The 23,216-nt window shown below is 29.0% G+C and overlaps 1 protein-coding gene across 1 annotated transcript in view; it reads left to right on the forward strand.

The window, feature by feature from the left end:
• Nucleotides 1-483: 483 nt before the first annotated feature.
• LOC129959852 (dentin sialophosphoprotein-like) overlaps nt 484-23,216 on the forward strand; it is a 103,388-nt gene continuing 80,655 nt past the window's right edge. The window contains exon 1 of the mRNA XM_056072745.1: nt 484-651. The gene's annotated coding sequence lies outside the window, so the exon portion shown is untranslated. The remainder of the gene's footprint in view (nt 652-23,216) is intronic.

Below are 23,216 nucleotides of genomic sequence, written 5' to 3' on the forward strand. Positions count from 1 at the left end.
ATCATTGATGTATGTTAATAAAATAAACAGTTTAAAAATAATTCCTCTTTGATAAACATAACTCTTTATTGAAATTATCCCTCTAACATCGTTCTGCCAATGTTATTGTTTACTGCAACAGTGTTTAAAGTAACAACAAACACCTTCTCAACAAGACTTCTCTTTCAAGCGAAGAATCCACTCTAGTTACTCAGTTTACTCCCGAAGCGAAGTCACATTCTTTCGTACAGTATGCTCAGGATTGTTGCTGTCGAAACATATTAATAAATAAATGAAAAATAAATCAAATGAAACGAAAGAGAATTCCACCTCTCCGGATATTGGTTTGAGTCTTAGGACATCCGACAAACAGGGCCAATCACCCGCTTAGGTTGACTTGGAAGAGCCGCGGGCTAATCTCGAAAAGTTTCTTCCTACCGCAGAGTGATTAGCTTCGGAACAAGAAGCAAAACCCGATTCAGAATCAGTTGCTTACATCTTCACACTACTACTAGTGGCTTCTTCCACCTGCTCCGATTCAGTCTTCAGTGGTAGCTGCGCCGTGAAAGGTCCACTCAGGGATATCGCTCAACACGTGCTCGCCCGCTCTTGGGGACAGGAACTATGGAATAGACTGTCACAGCTAGGCGGTTTCCGTACGGTTTTAATCAGGTACGGTTCTCTCTGTTTGTTTATTTTTTATCGCACAAGACAAGAAGTAAATAAGTGACAAAATATTTCATAACTAATTAAATTTTAAATTCAAAAATTAATCTTACTTATCAATAGTGTGTCATTGGCTTTATTATATTTTGCTGCTATTATTTTATTAATTTTTATCAAAATATACAGTAAACCCTCGATTATCAATTTTGCGGATTAGCCAAGTCCGTGACTATTATTCCTAAATTTTGTTATGAAAATTTCAATTACAAATATAAAAGAATGTTTACTATAACAACATTTATTTATTTAGTGTAAAAACCAGCAACTTATAAATACAAAAATCTACTGTTTATCAAGACATAGTTGTATTCGTAAACCCTCAAATGTAAATAAAAAAATTCAAGAACATTTTCGCAATCATTTGCGAAATTTTTTTTCGGTCATTGTGCGGATAAAATTACAGTTAAGGTGCCAATTGAATCCTCTAATTCAATCAATGTAAAAAAATATAAAACTATAAAGTTGCATAAAGCGTTTGTTTAAAAATATTTTATAAGGCAATATCGGCATTGTGATTGAAGATAAGTTGCGGTTTTTACAACAAACGTATCCCACATTCAATCATATTTTTTTGTTTATGAAATATATTTTCAAGCAAAACAAAACAACAAATATAACAACATTTTACAATTCTTCATGACTCTTCTTTCTCATTACAGTGCTCCTTCGTTTATTTTTTCTATAGCTAAATCTATAGTCCGTATAGGTTTTATATCCAACCCAAGAAAGTTTGTAACCTCAATCCTAATTAATTACAACTCTATAGTATCCGAATAAAAATCATTTTTATTATCGACTATTGACGTATGTGTGTAAAGATTTCTTCCTAATGGGCGCATTAAATTTTTAAAATACTAAAATATGAGACAAAATTAGGTAAAAAGTTAGAAAAATTTACAACAATTTTATAGGATAATTTAAAACATTTATCAAAAGGCACTGCATAACCAAATCAATTCAAAAACGTCGTAACGAGAAAAAGGTAAAGTTGCCTGAAGAAACAAACTTAACCTCAACATTAGAAAAGGTGCATGATTGATGTGGACAATAGAGAAATTGAGAAAAATTATTAAATTAATTTGAATTTATTATTATTTGTTTAAATTAATTTGAAAAAATTGATTAAAAATTATAGAAAAACAGTACGATAATGAAATTGATATCACTATAAAGCTAATTTTTTTATGTTTTTAGATAGTGTAAAAATAATTTTTATTCATAGACTATCAGAAGTTAATGTGGAAAAACATTATATCTTCTAATCCCCAATTTCATCCCATCTAAAAGAACGTACCGCGGTTAATCTTTCTAAGTGCTAAGAAACGTGTGTCAAATTTTGTTTGAATCCATGAAGGGATGTAGAATTTTATATAGTTTAAATAAATAGACAAACATACGGAAAGTCAATTTTAAATATATAGTTTCGAAAATCGATAGACCGTAATCTTTTGGCTCTCATCTTTCTGCGGGGATTAAGGATTCCATTCAGAATGCCGCAGATTTGAAGCAAGAATAAAAGAAATTCACATAATATGATTCGAACAAATTATGTCCTAGACAATCAATACAAACTATTGTTAGTTTAAATTTACTTATTAGATTATTTCTGCATGATTTGTGCTGTGGAATATGACTAATTCAAAGAGACCAATATAAAAGTCGGTTCATCCAAGAATTTAATTTAAAAGAACCTGCCTTTAAAATTGTGCACAGTAAGAGAAATTTTTAAGCTCAAATCAGTAGTAAAGATTTATTTTTAATATTTAACAATTTTAATAGTTAATATCTGATGAGTATATAAATAGTAAGTACATTTAATAAATAATGTAATAATAACTACAAAAAATGTAATAATTTCAATAAATAAGTAATTTTAATAAATAAATAGAATACAGTTCTTCGAATACAGTAATTGAATGGTAAAACATAAAAATAAACAATGCAATTCACATCCAGGTTAATTTTTTTTTAATGGGAAGTCTTTGATTGCCCTTTTGATAGAATATATAGTAAGTACAGCAGTAACGTTCTGAACTGAATTAAAGATCTTAAAAAATTATTATTCAGACACAAGGTATGGCAGTAATCAACAAGGGACAGCAATTCAGAAACAAGAATAGATTTTAAATAGTTTAAAAAATAAAACAATTTATAATTTTAATTATGAATTCAAATTTCAGGATTTCCACGAATTGCGACCAAATTCTTTTTCTACTGATAAATCGTAATTCGGACTGGTCATATTTTTCAATGCTATTTTCTTTCAAACGCGCTATAAAAAACTGCTCGCAAATACAAAAATTCGACCTCTGTGCGTATAATTACTCTATATAATGCAAAAATGCATCTTTAAACGAAAATACAACCTGAAAACACGCTTTATTTTGATTTTGGTCGTAAATAAAATCAAGAATGTGATGATGATGATCATCATGTTAATAAGAAATTCAAGAGACAAGAAAAAACTCGAATCACCGACGAATTCGAATAAAAAGTTTCAATTGGCCAAATCCCCCTAAAGATGAAACACATTTCCTGCAACATTCTGCAGGAATGAATAATTACTTTCCTAAATTGAGGGAATTTTGCCAAATAAAATCCATGCTCTTTTTTTCAATACTAGGTCATAAAAGGATATGTTATCTTAATATTTAGCGCGATACGATGGGTTATTACGGTCAGCTGAATAATCTCTTTCTGTTAACTGGAATATTCATCTTTTTATAGCATTGCATGATGCAAAACGAAAACATCCATTAATCCCCAAGAACGACATTGCGAGCTCCGTTATTCAATTCCTATACTTTTTCTAGCAACCATTAAATAAAAACAGTGACGAAAGAAAACGTGCTTGACAATGAGATAAAACGTTGAAAACAAACATAGGCGTGTGACACATCGCGTGTGTATTACGTTTTCACGCAAAATCTTCTTGCCACAAAAGCCGTATTTAGTTCATCAGTCGTATTAATCCGGCAAGTTTTCTCCCCGAGGTCATGAAAAGTATATTTGATTTTACGGCCGAAGTGCAACTTTCCAAGGTACATCATCAGGGAACAATGGCTCTTCGAAAGATGTCATGTTTCGTTGAACAAGTGGGGGAAGGGGGGTAACTCCACCTTTTAATACTCAATGCACTTACTTCCCTGCAGGGCAGTTGCACGGCAGTTACAATAGGGGCTACGAAAAGGGATGGACGAAAAAAACTTCTTTTACACCCTCCAGACACAAATCGTTTTTTTAATTTTGTGTTGTGTTATAACATTGGATTTCAACAAGCGCAGATGAGTCTTTTTACTCGAAGTTGTCATATAAAAGAGATCGTAAAGCTGTAGTGAAAGATCGTGCTGACGGATTATTAGTGGTAAAAACCTGACATTCTTCTTTCTCAGTCACTTAAAAAAGATTGTTAAATTTTTATTCCGTGTTTTGGGCCTTTTCTTCTAAAAATACACTTATAAGTAAACTGCAAATGTTAACAAATAAAGTAATCATTATTATTTGAATGGGATTGTAAAGTTTGCATTTGATAGTCGGGGTGATTAAATAACGGTACCTTTAGGACTGTCGATGTATTCAAAATTTTAAATTATAATGAGATTCGTATATGTAATGATTTATCTATAAAATGTTTCTTAACAAGCGTTTTATTATAAAATTCAAGTAAGCTTTAAGAAAATGGCCCCTGTATATCCGAAGTCATTTTAATAAAATAACTTAACGCTGTTAAATGCAGATAAATGGAAATATGTTGAAAATAGTTTCGATATTTCCATAACAATATTCCGATGTTTTTCGTAACAATATTTCGATAAAAAAGGAATATTTTTATTTATTTATTTTAAGGCTAAGGTATTTACAATTATTATTATTATTTTTTAAACAAATTTTCGTGATTTATTCTTTGACAATCAAGCCTTTAATCTCTTGTCAACTGAAAGTTTTAGTCAGATACCAATGATTTCATAACAATAATGCCAAAAAAAATTTTGTATCATGCATCATCCAGTCAAATTATTGATTGTCAGATTTCTCTCAAATTATTAGGCGTTTTGAAATATTTGTAAATAATCCAAATCAACAATGTGCGTGTAATCAACTTCTATTAAAATATTTCTTACTTAAAATTTTTTTTCTAAACAGTTGTCTTTTTCTTTATTGCTACGAAAAGCAAAAATTTTGAATGAAAATTTTCCTTTTCTTTATATCCATTTGAATTCATATGATTAAATGAGTATCATATAGAAAGATGAGATGATATTTTATGACCAGTCGTTAATTTTTCATCCTTAAAAAATACTTGATCGGGTCATGTGAAAAATAGCAAGTTTTGATAAAATAATCGCATCTAAGAAAAAAATTCTCATCTGTCTCATATCTTTTAATGTATTGCAAATTATGTGTTAAAATCCGACGTCTGACATATCAATGAAAAAATGCTTCATTTGGCAGCTAGACATCTGTACTAATCAAGAGAGGTCATAAACTGCGATTCAACCCATACGTGTTGAAAAGTTAGCTTCCAGTTTCAAAATATAACAGAAAACTAAAAACTTGCTCTCATGGGCTATCGAATCTTGAAGAAATCTTTTTGGATACAGTTAAAAACTAGGAGGATGGTTCTTAGTTACTCTCGTGTACTTGATGATTACTTGATACTGGTACTTTATACTGGCAAATTAAAAAGTAATTTAACAAATTAACCAAAAGAAAGAAAAAGCGTGGCATTCGACGTATTTACAAAATCTTTAACTGCCAATTCGCATTGTTCCATACATAACACTGTGATGTCTATGTCCCACCCCCACCCCCTGAATTTTGCGAACTCGTTGAAAGATCAAAACGAAATGTTGAGTTATCATTCCCAGGCTCACTGAAGAGTTAAACGAAAGCGTGAAAATATCTTCGCCTTTTCTATGAAGAATTTCAGTGAAGGAGAACAAATCCTACGCCTCACCCTTTCATTTTCATGCCGGTCGTCAGAAGTCTGTTATTAACACGTAACATACAGAACTCCGAAGGATATACTTTGTTGCGAGAACGAGGTACATTGACTTGAGAAATTTTGACTTCTCTTCTTTATTCGACAAATTATTTAAATTTTAACATATTATTTTCACATAATTTTATGAAGCGAAATATTTCACTAATTAATAATATTAGAAATACCATTATTAGAATGCTATTCTTTGGAAAAAATATGTTCAGAACCAAGTACGCAGAGGCATATAAAGCTAAAATAGAGACCGCTAATAGAAGAAATAAAAAAATTATTCAGTACAATTATTTTATACATTTTAACTAAAAGTTTTTAGTTAAAATCTGAAAAAAAGGATATCCCATTAAATATAATCGCTTTTCTTCAGTCCTTTGCACTATCCAGTTTAAGAAAAGACTTTCTAAAAAGAATTCATATTTATTTAGCTGTTATTTAAAATAAATTATTCAATAGCTGATTTGTTTTCTACCTATTCCTTGAAATATTCACTTTCTACAACTTACAAAATTTATAATACGATATTAAATAATTTTTAAAGCATGTTTTTAGGATAATGAATTTCAATGGATCACGTTTTAAAAACTACTTAATATCATATTTTATCAAATTTGGAGTATTTTCAAAATTTTATGGATCTAGTTAAAATACAAATCAATAAATACTTATTTAAGATTTGAAAAATCAGAGGAAAAATACTCCCCTAGACATTCTGATCTATTTACACAATATGACATGTTATGAACTTAACTTCGAAATATAGGGAAGAAATTCAAATATAAATTTTGGGTCTTTTCCAGAATGCATACTTGAGTAATAAGGCTCGAGTTTGGACTTGGGTTGTTCTGATAACTGATTCCAAACTTTCATACAAATTTATAATTTTATGTAAAGATGAGAAACCAAACTTCATTTATTTTTGGTCAGAGTGAATTAACACGTTCACAAATAGACGGGTCGGCATATATTTAACCAATTTATGATTCTGACCCAAAATTTGATACGGGACTTGAAATTTGGCCAAAATATCATATGTTTATAAATGTCACATGAAAAAAATTCCTCTTTCTAACCATTGCGATTTTTAATTATCTTATTCGCATGCATAAGAACAGACAGAAGGGGTTTACATTAACGAAATTTATCCTAAAATGGAAACATATCTACATATCCCAAAATTCATTTGTACATCTCTCCCTTTTTAATTATCATGTTATTAGACAAGAAAATTTAATTCCAAAAGTGTGTTTTCCGGATTTTGAAAGGTCTGAAAAATAGAAAATCATCGAATTTCTGATATTGAATTTTTAGACCACAACAACATTTTTTATACTTCGAGTACAATCAAGTAAAGAACACTAATTGTTATATTTTACTATTATTTGTCAAATTTTTGAAATTTAAAGGAACTATTTAAAAAATTGTAAAAATTGGTGAATACTTATTAAAGTTGAAATACCGAACAGAAATTGGAAAAAAATTTTCATTATTATTATATCTTTGAAGTGATACAAAAACCACATACCAAACTTCATTTATTTTAATTACTACCCACCTGCTTTTGCATTTCCTATGAAATAAAATTAGTTTTAAACGTACATTTTACACAGCTCCAAATTGAATTTAATTAACTTCGCAGCATTTTTAAAGTTGGTTTTTGCATCTTTTTCATCTTGTATAATAAAATTGCTTTTATCTCTGTGCATGCGCTTAATCATGCCTTCTTTACAAATTTTGCCAGAATTTTTCTTTACAAATTATACGTGCGTCGAAACTAAAATTGTTTCTCAATATCTTTTGCAATAAAACTACTAAAAAAACAACTAAATCAATAAATAGTATTTAGTTGATAGTATCTAGTATACAATTAAAATTTTTAAAAAAATCTTTTTGAGATATAATTATTTAGAAAATTAAAAAAAAAATGAAAGTACAGTTCTTATTTCATTAACTTTTTAAGTAAACAGAAATATATTGTCTTTTAGGAAGACTCCCTATCCCCATACACTGGAAATAAAGTCAGACTTCCGTACCAGATGACCCCTAGGGGCTCCTAAATCTCTCAGACCAGTAAAAGATATCATGAAATCACATTTCACCTTTATAGCGAGTTTATTGTTCATGGCTAGGCTGTACAAGATAGACCCATTGGAGTTAGTAAACAACAACAATTTTTAAGCTGTAACTTTAATAAATCGTTAATGGGAGAAACTGAAATCATGCTGTTAAGTGTGGATGTAAAAGGATGTAAAATTATTAATATTGATGTGAAAATGCTTTTTTTTTTGTTATGTAATATTATTCCGATACTGAAAAGCCCACATATTCAGTCTGATGGAAAAATTGAATTACTTATTGGTCTTCCTTTAGCAGAAATATTTCATTCTGAATCTTTGTTATCTGTACATAACATCGTTTTTCCCTTTCTTCAGTGTTTCTCCGTGAGATTTTCAGCAGATAATTTCCAACGATTAAATGATTTTTATGTTTAAACCGCTGCTCGATGAGGCATAAAACTGTTCTTTTATATTTCTTTGTGAATAATAAGAAGCTGTTTGTCTGGAAAAACTTTAATAGCTTTCCATATACAGTTTCACGTCTCAGGCTTAAAAAATTCATCGCTCTGTTTTATTTTAATTCACTGTTTGCATTTGTTATTAAGAAGTAAGAAAGAACAAATGCAACTTCAGAATTGTTTGCTTTCATAAGTTTGAAGAAATGTTGCGTTTTGCGGAAATGAAATATGCAACTTTTATAAGCATTATATTTTAAGTTTATTAATTTATATTTTGTTAAATCTGTATCTCTTGGAAAAAAGAAAAAAACTTTTTATTTTATATGCAGTTATAAGGAAAGTAAGATATATTTAAAATATTTTGTTATAAAGCATTAATCTGCATGTAGTTCGTCCTAAAAATTTTAAAACCTTAAGTATATTATTTTTTCAACTCAAAGATATCTTCTCGTTTCTTCGTTTCACAAAAGTAGGATAAATTTTGACATTTTCTTTCTTTTTTTTTTATAGTTGTATTTGTTGATGCATGAAAATAGTGCACATTAAATCTGCTTAGAAAAACTTATGCAGTATTAATCGATTTTTTTTTAATTCCTGGAGAATTTCACACAAATTTTTTCCATTAAAATACAGATTTCTGCTACTCTGTAGGCAGAAGTTAATTCATAAACAGTGGTTAAAACCTATGTTCATAAATCAAGCTGGTGTATTAATTCATTCCTATTAGTTTATTTTTAATGTATACGTAACTTTGTGCTTTATTTCATTATGTTATTTAGTGCGTTATAGTTAACTTTGAGATTGAATGCGCTATTACTATTGAGATTCCTTTTTGTGATTCATGATATTTTTTGCTTCTGAGCTAGTTTTTTCTGTGTCTCTCAGAAAATTACCAAGATCTCACAGCTCAAGACAACTTTTTCTTTCAGAATCCTCAAGATTTGCTAACAAAAATAGGTGTGGATAGAATCTTGAAGGATTTTATTTAATATTTTCAATTTTTGTTTTGTTAGATTAGCGTTCTACTTTGAAGATATTAGAGTATTATTTTGAGAAGGATCTCATAATTTTGAACAATGGTTAGATGACGAGGATCATACCTGCTCCCAAAACTGCCACATCACACCAGCAGTAGAATGTTTGAGCCAGGATAGCTCTAGTTTGCTCAAGGCTCATCGCATGGTTTTTCTGTTGAGATTCCGATATCGAGTTTGCGATCTTCCAACACCAAACTCAGCACAAAATATCCGCGACCTCTAAATTTTTAAATAATAGCATATAATTCAATTTTCTTTCAGTGATAATTAATTAATGCTTCATTTTTTTTTAAATTTATTTTTCAACTTTAGGTTGCACAAATACTCCTCATAGAAATGTGGCCATGAAAGTTTTTTTTTTTCGACAAAGAAAGAATTGCGAGTTATAAAAATAATAACTTAAGTAGCCCTGTTCTCCTTTAAGGTTTTGTATCTACAAACGTTTCGAATGCAGTAAATTAAAGTTACCTTTAGAACTAAATTATGGTTTGGTTTGGTTTGGTTAAATTTTATCTTTTTATTATAGAGTATTTTTTATAACAGTTGAAGATTTATTCAATAAACATGTTTTGTGTTTTCATCATGCTACTTGTAAAAAACGATACAAGACAATATAAACATACTTGTTCATTTCAATAAACTTCCTCTGACAGTGAAGAAATTGAAACTGTTATTGTCTACTATTAATAATTTTAAAGAATTTTCCTCCGCAAATGCGGTTAAAAAGTTCGAGGTCAATTCCTCTACTTTAAGTTATTGGAAAATCGTATAAAGGTCTAACCTATCCGGCATTTGAACATAATTCAAAAGTACCAGATCATTAGCATTTCTGTGATTTCAAAACAGCAATTTAATTCAATAAACACAAATATAAATGCAGAGTATTTCAAATTACTTAAAGAGGATCTCTTAAAACGCTTTAACTATTCCTTCAGTTAAGTGAATTAAGGAATCTAAAAGTGAATAAAAATTGTAGAATTTATATGAAAAAATGCACCAGTGTGGTGGAAGACTACACTATCACTTTTAGTGAAGAATTTCAAATCATAGCAAAATAAGGCAATTTGGATTGAGGACTAACTGTATTTTATAAAATATTTAAATTAAACCAATAGAAAAATACAACTGAAGAAAATGCTTCTACTTTATTTATGATTAAGTATTTTTTTTTCTTTTTAATGACATAGCTCTGTTTTTTGGAAACGAGAACACAATAATTTAGTTTAGTTGGATACATGAAATGCAATTCTCGAACTAGTAAATTATAACAAATAATTCTCTTAATTGCGACATAGTAAAAAATTATAAAAAGCTAGCTAAACTTTTGGATTTCTTAACATATTTTTAACATTAAACAATCATTTTCACTCGCTTTTGTAAAAAAAAGGGGGTACTGTTTAAACACTTTGATTTTACTTGACTTGCATCATATTTGTAAAGAGGGAATTTTGAGATCGACTTTTCATTCACTTCCTGGTGTACTAGAGTTTTGAAATTTTCTGTGCTTATGTATTCTCGATGGCAGTGCGCTGATTTAACAGTTTCAGAACCTAATTATCAATTAAAAGATTAATTATATTACATTATTATTCCTTATGAATCTTGACACTGTAGTCATTTTGAGGGGGAAATGATTCGAATCCATCACGGATCAAATTTTTTTCATTGATGTGGCATGGAAATTTGGAGCCAGATGAAGACGACGAAATGTGAGTCAACCTAACTATAGTTCAAAATTAGATAGAACCTAAAATGATTCTTCTATAATTTTAAAATAGGGCATTAATCTTATAGAACTAAGATAAAAAAAAATTACTATTTTCTTAGAAATCTTTACACGCATATTTTCAATTTGCATAAAATTGAGTCTAAAAAATGTATTGAAGTAAATTGCCTATTGATTTTTAACCTTCAAGTGTCTAAGAATAAGAATGCACCCTGAATACAAAATTTCGAAACACCTATTTGTTCCTAAAACAAATTCCTTTTATTTTTTTATATTTACACAACTTTCATAAATAAAAAAAAACATTTTAAGAAATTGATGTATTAATTCGATTTTTCTCTATAAGCACAGCTCAAAATGGGAAAACGTAATATTCATAACAGAATAATAAAATCAATAAAAGGGAGCTCAAAAATCAATGCTTTTTAGCCTTGAAATTGATAGGCGGAAATGAACTTGAATTCTAACTTTAAATTAATTAAGAAATCATTTATCGACATTTTCAAGGTAACATGCCTGAAATAGCTCCATTCATCAACTGGGAGATGATCTTCTAAGTCCTGAATACCTTTAACTACTTATGTAACAATGGACATCATAATAAGAGATAAGTGAACGGCAACTTCAAAAACTCCATACATCAAACCCAATAAATCATTAATATTCATTAGGTTAGCGTTTGTAAAATAATGATTACTTTGGAGTCGTCGAAAGAATCTATGCCAAAGAAAATCGACTTTTCAATTGGCTGTTGAAAGCAAAATATCTGAATAAAAGCTCATTATCAACATATTTTTCACTCATTTTTAACCTTTATTAGTACCGCTAAATTTAGATGCATTAGGCAATACTTTTTTTTTCTATAATTTACTAGAATTAAATTTGCAGTTAATTCAAACTTTTCCCTTAAATTTATTTTATTTCCAATTGAAAAATGAAATTTATGTATGAGGTCACCAATAAAAAAACTGCAGTTTTCGAAATGATTTACTAACCCTTTCTTTAATGGAATTCGTAACGCCTAATGGAACTTTGGCTAACTTGGAATAACTTTGTCGCAAGGTAGCTCGGAAAACGAATGTGGAGTTAACTTTAGAAATTATCATTCAGGTAATATATTAAAGATTAACAAATAGAAAACAATAAATGCAAACACTTCAATATAAGAGCAAATAATATATATTTTTTTTAAATCTAAAAATTAAAACAAAAATTTGTAAAAGCGTAAAATGCAGAAAATCATAGCAGAAGAATATAAGCTATAATGAGTATCAAAACCACTAAAGACTTATTAGATAAAAATTAAGGTACTTTATAAATGTGGTAGCAACTTAATTTTCTAAAATTTTAAGAATTTATGTCCACGCTTCACGCTTTTGTAATTCCTGCTTTGACTTCAGATCCTGGATAAAAATAATATTTTTCCATATATATTGATTATAGCGTTTTTTATGTTTTGTATTACTAGGCAAGATTTTATTATTTTATGACTCACACGCATTATTAGCGTCCATGCAAATAAAAGAATCATAAGAACATCCAAAAATATAAAATAATAAGAATAAATAAAATATGCATATGACCTTCCATTTGCAAGACATTCAAGTACCATTCATTCCTTTTTTAAGCAAATTTACTTGTAAATTTACTCAAATAATCCAAATTTAAGGAAAACGATATATTTTCAAGAGGATAAGTTTTTCTTAATAACTTATAGTAACATTTTTTAGGATTTAATACATATTCATCATTGATCTGTGTAAGATATACCATTTTAAATCATTTATGTTCAGAATACTAATAAAATGAACTCGTTGAAAGATTGTGTTTCTAGATCTATCAAGTTATTTTTAAGAGAAAATTTAAAAGCTGAATGATTTCCTTATCATTTTTTTCTGGTGATTTTGAAATTTACAATATTATTGACTTTCATTTTATAGAATTTTTAAAAAGAATTGAAGTAATTGCGCAATGTACTGATACATATATGCCCCATTAGGCTCGAAAAGATTAAATTTTTTCATGCGAACATAGTTAATTTAAGAAATTTCATGATGATAGCATTTTGATTTTAAAAGGCTCGTGTTAACATCTTTTATTATAATATGATGTTGTTGGAGTCATTACGTTATAATGCTTGATAGTGAAGGTTGCTTTGGACTCCAATCACATGGCGGTCAGGTAACACGCAATAATTAATATATATATAAAATATAACAATATTAAATTAAGGCCTTCAAGCTGCATCTAGACAAGTACAAAACGCATTGTGGTTACGAGCGAAAGAGGAGACAGAATGCGAAAATACAAAGCCAATTTTTATTCCCTGGATGGATAACAGTGCACCCTGGTTACGTCATACTCAACCACGGCATAACTTGCAAATAACAATTTCTGATGTGCATTCGAATTTTGATTAGTATTCACAATAACTAATTAGAAATCTATGCGCTACTTCAAAAACTTTAATGTAAGTGAACTGCTCAAGCAACATGCAAATAAGCGTTGGGATACTCCCAAAAAATAGACATAAAAGTGAAACCTAAATTGCAACTCTTTACAAGAGTTCATATACAGCAATTTGCATAATAAGTACTCAAAATTGCGTCCACTAAGATTGGAAGCGTCAATGAAGCATGGCGCAAACTATTTGAAGACCCAAAATATTTATCTCAAACATGCAGCCTCAACATATATTCGAGTGGTATACTCAACAACAGAATTCATTCATAAATGTACACCAAGCAATCCACTCATACTTCAAGACTGTTGTATTAATGGTACACGCAATTGAAATAATTACTGTCATTCCGTCCATACATTCATATATAAAAAATGTTTAATTAGCTGTATCCGATATCAAGTATTGTCCCATAATTTTAGTATTACACTGTATTTTCTTGCATTTTTTTTTTTTCGAATATCACTTAAAATTCCAACTATATGTTTTTATATTGTTGGTTTAAAATCTTGTAAAACACAAAGAAATGAACTATAACTGATGGTGCTGAGTTGCTTAGAATCCGAAGATCATTTAAGCCCCTTACAAAGAAGTAGGAACCTGAAAGTCAGGATATACGAAATAGACTTTTCTTCGGATAATCGGCACAAATTATCGTTGTCATAAAGGAACTAAATAAGTTGTTTAGCTGAACCAATTCATGAAAAAGTTATATATAAAGACATTATACGTAACACATGCATGTTAAATGTGTTACGTATATTCCAGATATTTTGAAATTTCTTGATCGTGTATAAATATTCAAGATTTTAATGATTGTCTCATAGTTCCGCTCACAAGCTGATTTTCAATCATTGAAAGGCTTGGTTCATGATAATGTAAGTTTAATTTGAAACTGTTTGTTTATCAAAGGCTTTTATAAAATTCCATATAAATGATATCTTTTTATTTTATTTACTTACTATAAATGCTGGATCCAAGTTAGTGGTTCACGCGCAAATTGTCAAAATGCTTGCAGATGTTCTAATAATTACAATCTTGAGAAAAAAAATAGACATAAAAAATATATCTTTCTATTTGTAGGAACAATATTTGCTAAGCAGTTTGGTTGCTGTTGAGCTAGTGAAAAAGTGGTTTATATTTTATATTCTTAATTTTATTTTTCTTGAATATTTTCAATAATATTGTAAGGATTTTTTTCTTCCTAAAACTTTTTACTATTCTATTTTTTTGTGGATATAGTAGTTGTCTATTATTTACAAAATGATTTTTTTACTAAGAAAAGTTTCATAGTTAATTTCTTAATTTAATTAAATTCAAGAATTTAAATTACATTCAAGATTCAAACTTAAGAGTCACACTACTACATCTGCTAGGATAATTCGATGGATAGGTAATTATTTCGTGATAGGAAGAAACGGGATGATGTATTAATTGCAACAAAAAAAATTAATTGTACTGGTGCTATAGTCATGACTAGCTTTAGCTCGCAATAAACATAAAGCTTTCGATGGCCGCATCGATTACGAATAGCGCAATAATCCTTACTTTAAGTCTTACTGCTATAGAGAAAGCTCTAGAAAATAAAACAATTTTTGTTTTAAATATAATGCATTATACATTGCCGATTTATTATTAGGCTCTAAACCTTAATATGACGGTACCGCAACAATAGAGCACTTTGTCATCAAATGAAATTGTCATTTTGACTCTCATAATGAGCTTTATGTTGCAATTTATATTAACTATAACTGTATTCATGGATACAAGTAAGCACCCTCCTCCCCCAATACTTTCTTGTCAATCAGGGTAATCTGAGCTGAGCTGAGCGGAGCGTCACGCTATGAACATGTAACCTGAAGTCTGGCCTCACCCTCCATGACCAGATCCCTCCAGGTTCATTTGGAATGGAGGTAGCTTGACCTCAAATCATTACTATACTCGCCAGAAGAGCGAACCCATTCATTTATCCGGTGGCATGTCTCCGCGTATTTTCAGTGCCTCCATGACGAAGCTAACTAGATGTTTAAGTATTTTGATAAATTATTAGTGTTAAAATGCAATTTAAGGAATATAAATAAAATTGCTTTACTGTTTTACTATGAAAAAAATTGTTCAAATGTTTTTAATTAAAGAAAACAATATATTTTTATGTCAAATATGTTTTTATTTGGCTTTGTTATTTTTAACTAAATGTGAATATGTAATTAAATTAGTAAGAGATACACAATTTTCTTTGCCCAGGGTAGCCTGATATCTTTGCATTAATCATAGTTATATATACACACAGAGAAAGAGAGAGAGAAAGAGAGAGAGAGAGAGAACATTGATTGTCTGTGTTCAAAATGGAATTCTCTTCCAATATAGAGATTAATTTGAATATAGCAGAAATGCATAGAACTTTTTAACTGGGTATAAGAATGCAAAACACTGACATTCTGGAATTATTAACACATTAAGAACCGCTCACGAGTTTTCTCGTGTTCCGCAAATAACAAAGTTAAAGTTCGTGATCAAAAGTTCAAAGTCAAAGTTTTGATCATTTTAGAACGTACAAGTATTGCTGTACGTTCAAATGTGAGGTGCTGTCCCAGGCGTATGCCTTACAGATTTCTTTGTGGTCCTTAATGTGTTAACCTGAGTTACATAAGCTCAGTTTGATAGTATAATCAGTTGAACAATTATGAAATGGTCAAATGACTCAATGCTAAGGTCATACAGAAATGTAGAAGGTACAGAGATTTTTTAAATCGATCTCGTCATTTCAACATTGTCCACGTTCACTTTTGCTAGGTTATTGAGCTGTACTTTCATTGTATAACGGCTCACTCAAGTATTATTCTAGAACACAAATTTCATCCAAGCTAATTAACCTCAAGGATTCCTTTCTGTTCTAAGCAGCAAGAAACAAAAATACCCTCTTCCGCTCAGACATCAGAGCATAAAAGTACTAAATTATAAATCAGCAATAAAGTATATAAAAATAAAAACTTCTAAAATTCCATTATATTTTAAATTTTACTGAAGAAAAGGTTAATCGCTATTAATGATTTAACTCATGAAATGTCACCATTGTGAAACCACATTAAAGGCAAACGACCTTATGGTTCAAATTGCATAACAGAATGTTCCTTGTTTTTCATGTATTCAAATCTGGATTATACTTTGAAAAACTATCAATTAAGAAAAAATAAATCGTAACCAAGGGTGACGCCGAAGCATCCTTGTTATACCATCCGTAGATAATTTTCACCCTTTCTGGTGCTTCCATAGGAATAACAGAGGGGAATGAATACGTTGGGTTCGGCATTAAATGGCAACAAATTTGTTGCCACGGTTGGGTTCACACCTCAGCAAGTGCCCACATTTTTATTGTGTCTCGCTCGGTCTTGCCGAGAATATTTCTGAAATGGCGTTTAATTACTTCAGGTTATGATACGCACCACTAGTGATGTTTAAGCTATTTCTCGCAGGGAAGGGTGAAAGCAGAATATGAAATTCGTTTTCCCATGTGATACTTGGGCTGGAATGGCTTTTGTGGAAATAAATGGAAGAAAACGTTTTCTTTCTTAAAGAGAAATCGGATTGAATTCCAACCTTACATCTAGAGAAATCGGAAACTTATATTTATGTAATTCCATCCAAATATTCGACCTTTTTGTTATGCTTCTTCCCTTATTCGGCGAAAAAAATACCTAAAAGTAAATTTTTATTGACAATAATTTGTAAGTGTTCGCTGGTTTACCTTAAAAGTAATTCATTTTAATGAAAAGATTTTTGGTCCAGGATATGCGAGACTACAATCAACATGATTGCAGTGTTATTATCGATTATGCTTTTGATATTTAGGATTTGAATTTCTGTTTCTTTCTTTTTTTTTTTTTTTTCTTTTTTTTCGTAGAACACGATTTAAAAGCCAAATAGTAAATACTTATTATTCTTTCATAAAACATCGTCATGGTAAGAAATTGAGAGGTATTTTTATATTTTTACACTTCTAATGGATTGTATCTAGGGTGTTCAAAGTTTTAGAGTTTGGCAAAGTTTGAAAATTTGCGGAAATAAAAAAAAATCTTTCTATGCAAAGATTTAAAAATTGAAACTCCTTCAGAAGGAAAAATCAATCATAAAACTGTAATTAATGTCATTGTATTTCCTTATTCCTACATGGATATGTTTTCAGTCTGATTTTTACTATTATTAATAAGCATAGCTTATAAATAGTAATCAATGTTGTAGATAGTTATCTTGCTAATAAGAAATAGTATTCAAATTGGGCTCGAAAACTTTCTTTTAGGATTTAAACCGCATTCCATATATTTTTCTTGAAACTTATAACTTCAGATTAAATCCACACTTAAATCCAGTTCTTATAAATTGCACTCGAGACAAATGCTTATACTGTTTCGGGAATATATTATTAAATACCGATTTTAGTAATTTTGTAAAATGATATGTAATGTTTGTTTTTTGAAAAGATGTAAAAAATTGCTGTTTTCCAAACAAAATTCTTAATTTATGTTTATCTTGTTAATTTTCTTTACGATTATTAACACCAGTTACATTTCTGTCACAATGTATTTTTAACACTATGAACTTATAACGCTTAAAAATGAAGTGATTTAATCACTATTACCAACGCAAACCTAGTAGTTTTAGTTTTCTAGAATTGAAACCCTTTTTGAAGCAACGCGAGGGCTATTTAAGGTCGGTCCTAATGATTTTTAACCATAATCGGATGGCGTGAACCATATCCGAGGCGTCACTTCTAACTCTAGTCTATCATTTCACATTAGTGAAAGGATGTTTGACCTTATACATCAGAGTTAATTTGCACTAGACGTATAAACATAGCTTCGATAAAATCAAGTTAAATTTGAAACTCAGTGGTCCTAGCATAAAGACATTATGATCAAGTAATTGGTGGCTCTGTACAACCTGGTAATAGTGATAAGACAATCCATTATTCCATATGATAACGCAGTATTTAATTTCCAATTTAATGACTTTTTACTGATTTCATATACTTACAAAACAAGAAAAAATACACTTAAATTAGATATATATCTAGAAAGATTCTCTACCTCAAGAATCACTTATATTTTTAATTTTTCAGAATTATTTGAACCTTAAAATATTAGATACCGATATTTGAAATCTATGATAAGCAAATTTAATTTAACCAAAATACAAAATAAAAAGTAAAAAAAGAATATAAAAAGTACAAAATAAAAAGTAACTTATCTAGGTATTAATAAGCAAATAAATGTGTTTCGAAAGGAAAGTAATCCAATTTACTAAAGACAGAACATTTTTTTTTAAATTCGTCGTATTCTCAAGAATACAAAAAAAGGTATTAACTTTTTGTGTATCGACCTAGAAAACGCATTGTCTTTTGTTTGCGCGAAGAACTTTTAACAACTTGAAATAGGTTTGTTTAATTGCTGCCCAAAATTAACAAGTATCCATTTCTGAATGATCTAAATCATCAAAAGTACGATCACTTCTGTATCTAACCTATTTTTTACAGTCCATTTGTTGCCCAATTATTTTCTACTTTCAAACCTTCTCTTGTTAGGATAAGATACCCCTGAATAACCTTTGAAGGTGATAAGTGTCAAATCTAGAAACACTGTTTCATGTTTAGCAGAATAGTCGTTTAGAATTCTAATCATAAATCTGTTATTGCTTAAAAGAGAACACAGATTTCATATCAAGTGAGGAAGATATGGCCACAGTGTCGTCAGAAAAACTATAGTTAAAATGATTTTTGAGAAGGATGTATTTTTAATGGTCACTTTTTTTTTAACTTGGAAGTGCAAAACAATTAGTTAGTTTTATTCCATTTACAGCTCTCAAAGAAAACCATTTATTAGAACTCACAAAGAGATAAAAATGCTTAAAATGTTTTCATATAATAGAAAAAAACATTGACGAAATGTTTTTTTTTCTTTTAATGACATTAAACCAATTATTTGATTTGTTATTTTTAATAAGTTATTGAAATATTAAAATAGAACTATATCTTTCTTTGCGTTTTTTAGAAGATCTGTTACATTTTATCAGCAATGAAAAAAAAGGAAAAAAATGTATTGTTCCGAAATTGGTATATAATATTATTTTTGCACTCTCTACTGCGATAACCGAAGCTTAAAAACTTGATCAATGTGTAAACTTTCATACAAAACTGTAACGCATCCTAAAAGCATTACAATAGACATAAAAATTGTTTTTATGCTTCAATTTGGAAATTTTAGGTTATATTAAATAAATAATAAAAGTCGTAAGTGCTTTGGTGAATTCCATGCATTTTAAGTTGATATTTAGAAATACGGTTTTTCAATTAATGTGCGTTAGATACAAACACTGAATACGGACTGCATCGTCTCTTCTATCAAATTGCCTGAATTAAATACCAAAAATTATTATTGTAATTTATTGATTATTGTGCTTTACTTTATTATAATGAATATATATAATGTATTTTTGAATACATCAGAATCTATAATTATCTATAAAGATTTTTGGCAGCATTGGCATATAAAATTGAATATTGAACATTCAAATTTATATATATATATATATATATATATATATATATATATATATATATATATATTAAATGATACTTTTTCAATAAAATTAAAACAGCTAATTTTCCTAATTCATCACTCCTTTTTATAATGATGCCAGCTTGAAACATATTATGCTTTAGAAAAACCATTCTTAAAACTGACTTTACATTTGATTTCAGTATAATACATACTGAAAAATCTAAGCAAGTATTCTGTCAACATTTTAATGAATATTTTTTTATATTTATGCTGAACAATATGTTTTATCTCAAACTTACCATTTACCTTTCTTGACATGGACACCTATCGGATTTATAGGATTCAGATTCCCTTTACTTTATACAACACAATATAGAAATTATGGACTTGCTCTATGAACGCTGAGCAAATATCCTCAAATTATTTAGCATGTTTGACCTCTGACTTACCAAGACTCTTTTGGGATTAAAATTTTTGTATACCTCCAAAGTTTTTGGGGCTCAAACTGCCCTCGCTTTGTATAGTATATAAAATGCAAAATTGTGCTGCGATTTATGAACAAACATTATCAGATTATTGAATATATTTGATATTGACTTACCATGTATCGTTCATGACCAAGATACTTGTATGCTTGCAGAGTTTCTTGAGTTCCGGTTGTCCTCTCTTTGTATTCTATAATAAAGAAGATGTGAAATGCAGTGAACAAGTAATCTCATGTTACTGAAAATGAAGCAAGTGTTGTTTCCCTTTATATTTGTGGGAAAATTCTCAATAAAAGCGGAAAAGCAGTAAAATTATCAGTGAAATTTTAAGGAAATAGAGTGAAAAGTTATTTTAACAATGAAGAGTATCATGAATCTAAATTAACTGTTAAAATTTTGGCTTGACAGACTGATTGTAAATTCAGTTGTCGTGCAACTCATCTAATAATCCAGACGAAATAAATTGGTTTAATTATCTCGAAATTTCACTTCAAAGAACTTTCAGACATAAATAGATCTCTGTTCATAAAAACTGAAATTATTTATTTTCAGTAAGACTATGACATAATGAATATAATAGACTGAAAAAGTACTAATGCCAAAAAATTTATTTGGATAAAATTTTATTGAGGGAAAAAAAAAACAAGAAACTACTTCCCTAGCTTGAAAAGTGTAAAACTTATGCCCTGTTAAATACATTACATTAGCATTCTAACTGGAGCACATTTGAATATCTTTATTCAAAAATTGAGTGGGTTTTTAAGCTATAAATTCATATTTAGCTGAAAGATAAATATTTTATACTCTTTCCATTGTCTTCCTGTAAATGTTTAGGACATCTGCCGTTTTATTGGGTGTTTAATAAAAAGAATTTAACTTTCTACTGAAAATGAAACTATGATCTCTGAATGTTTCGAAACAAATGATGGTATTGAGTATACACTCTTCGACATATTTTGCTATTCGTGACTGTTTTTAGATGCATTTAGATCATTCAGTCACCATGATAGTCACACGCAAATACAAAATATTCGCCTTAATCTCAAGTCAAAGAAACTATTCTGCATTATTATCATTCAACTTACGAAAAACATGAATGTTTCGTGTTAATGTTCATAGTATATTAGCAACATTTAACAGTAAGTATAAGGAAATAGTAGTAAGAAATATAAGGATATCGTCTAATGATTTACTTGTTCAACTAATTATTAATAAAATATAATTTTAATATTATTCAGAAGTGTGAGTAAATTGAATAAATATCAATCATAACTTCACAATCATATCTTCACATTCAATCGCGTGGATTAATTCAATCAAGCACCATTTATTTGACTAAAATTAAACTTTAAAAGCTCAATACCATTCGTTTCTAAGGTTAAGATGGTACAAAAAATTTTCCAATAAATAAATCACCGAAATACAACAGTCCGACAAAAAAATATGCCACCTAAAAACGACATATTATTATTAATATAAAAATTAGTATTTTATTCCATTTGCCGATTAGAAGGGAGTTAACTATATGAAATTCGTAACGAGAAATTTTCACTTACAAGAAATATTTATGTAAAATTGATAGAAAAAATAAGACAAAAATCACAGCAATAATTTACTTAGATGTAAAGTTTAAAAGAAGGCAATAAACAAATTGTCATTAAATTCCATTTTAAAATTCACCAATATATAATTAACTAAAAAAATATCCTGAAAAATTTAAAAAGTAGAATTTTTTTTATTTCAAGGATTGCATGTAAAACTAATACCAAAAAAAGAGAGAGAGAGAGAGAGAGAAAGAAGAAGAAAAAAAAATCTAGACATCGTGACAGAAAATTCCCAACTTCATTTAACAGGACTTCATAGAATAAAGATAGAGCACAATTGTGTCGACAATAAGTCACAGGCCGTTAGATAAAGAAGTTTCTGTATCAGTTTCTTTCTTTTGACATCTCTACAATAAAAAATTTTCGAAAGTTAAATTTCTTTAGATAACAGCAATCTTTTACAAGAAAGGACATTAATCTTGTCCATCTTTAAAATTTAAATTCGTCAGAAGGATATTATTAATGGAAATTTTACAAATACTAGTTTACATAACGACATCATTTCATGGGATACAAAAGCAATTGAAACCATGTATAAACATTTAAATCTGTAGAAACTCAATAAATTTCTTCACGCTAGATGATTCAGCATCCGTTCCTTTAGGGTATGCAGACATGGAAATTGTTCAAATCGGTGTGCGTGAGAACATTGTTTTCCGTTCCATATGGTTAAGAATGGATAACTAGTTTCTAACTACACTAGGATTTATTTTAGTTTATTTTTAAGGCGACTTCTGAACAACTATTCATGAAGCAATAAAAATAAAAACAGAATCTTTAAAATCACGAAGTTCTTATATATTAAAAGTAATATTTACAAGCTTATTCCTTAAAAATTCCTTCTTTTTTTTTAAGTGTCATTATCAAAGATTTTTTTTTTAATTTGAAAGATATATTGAAGCTTTTGATATACAAATTTTACAAATCATTCACAAGTCAGAATTCAAGCAAACTGAATTGTCCAGCACTGACATAACTTTCATTAATAAGATTTCGAAACAAACTGAAAAAATGGCATTAGGTTTTCAAACAAATTGTAAAGTATCGTTACATTTTCAAGCAATTTGAAAAGCGTCATTATATTTTCAAACAAATAGAAAAATATCAACACTTTTTCAAACAAAATTATGAAA

This window comes from Argiope bruennichi, chromosome X2 (assembly GCF_947563725.1).
Source record: "Argiope bruennichi chromosome X2, qqArgBrue1.1, whole genome shotgun sequence".
NCBI lineage: Eukaryota > Metazoa > Arthropoda > Arachnida > Araneae > Araneidae > Argiope > Argiope bruennichi.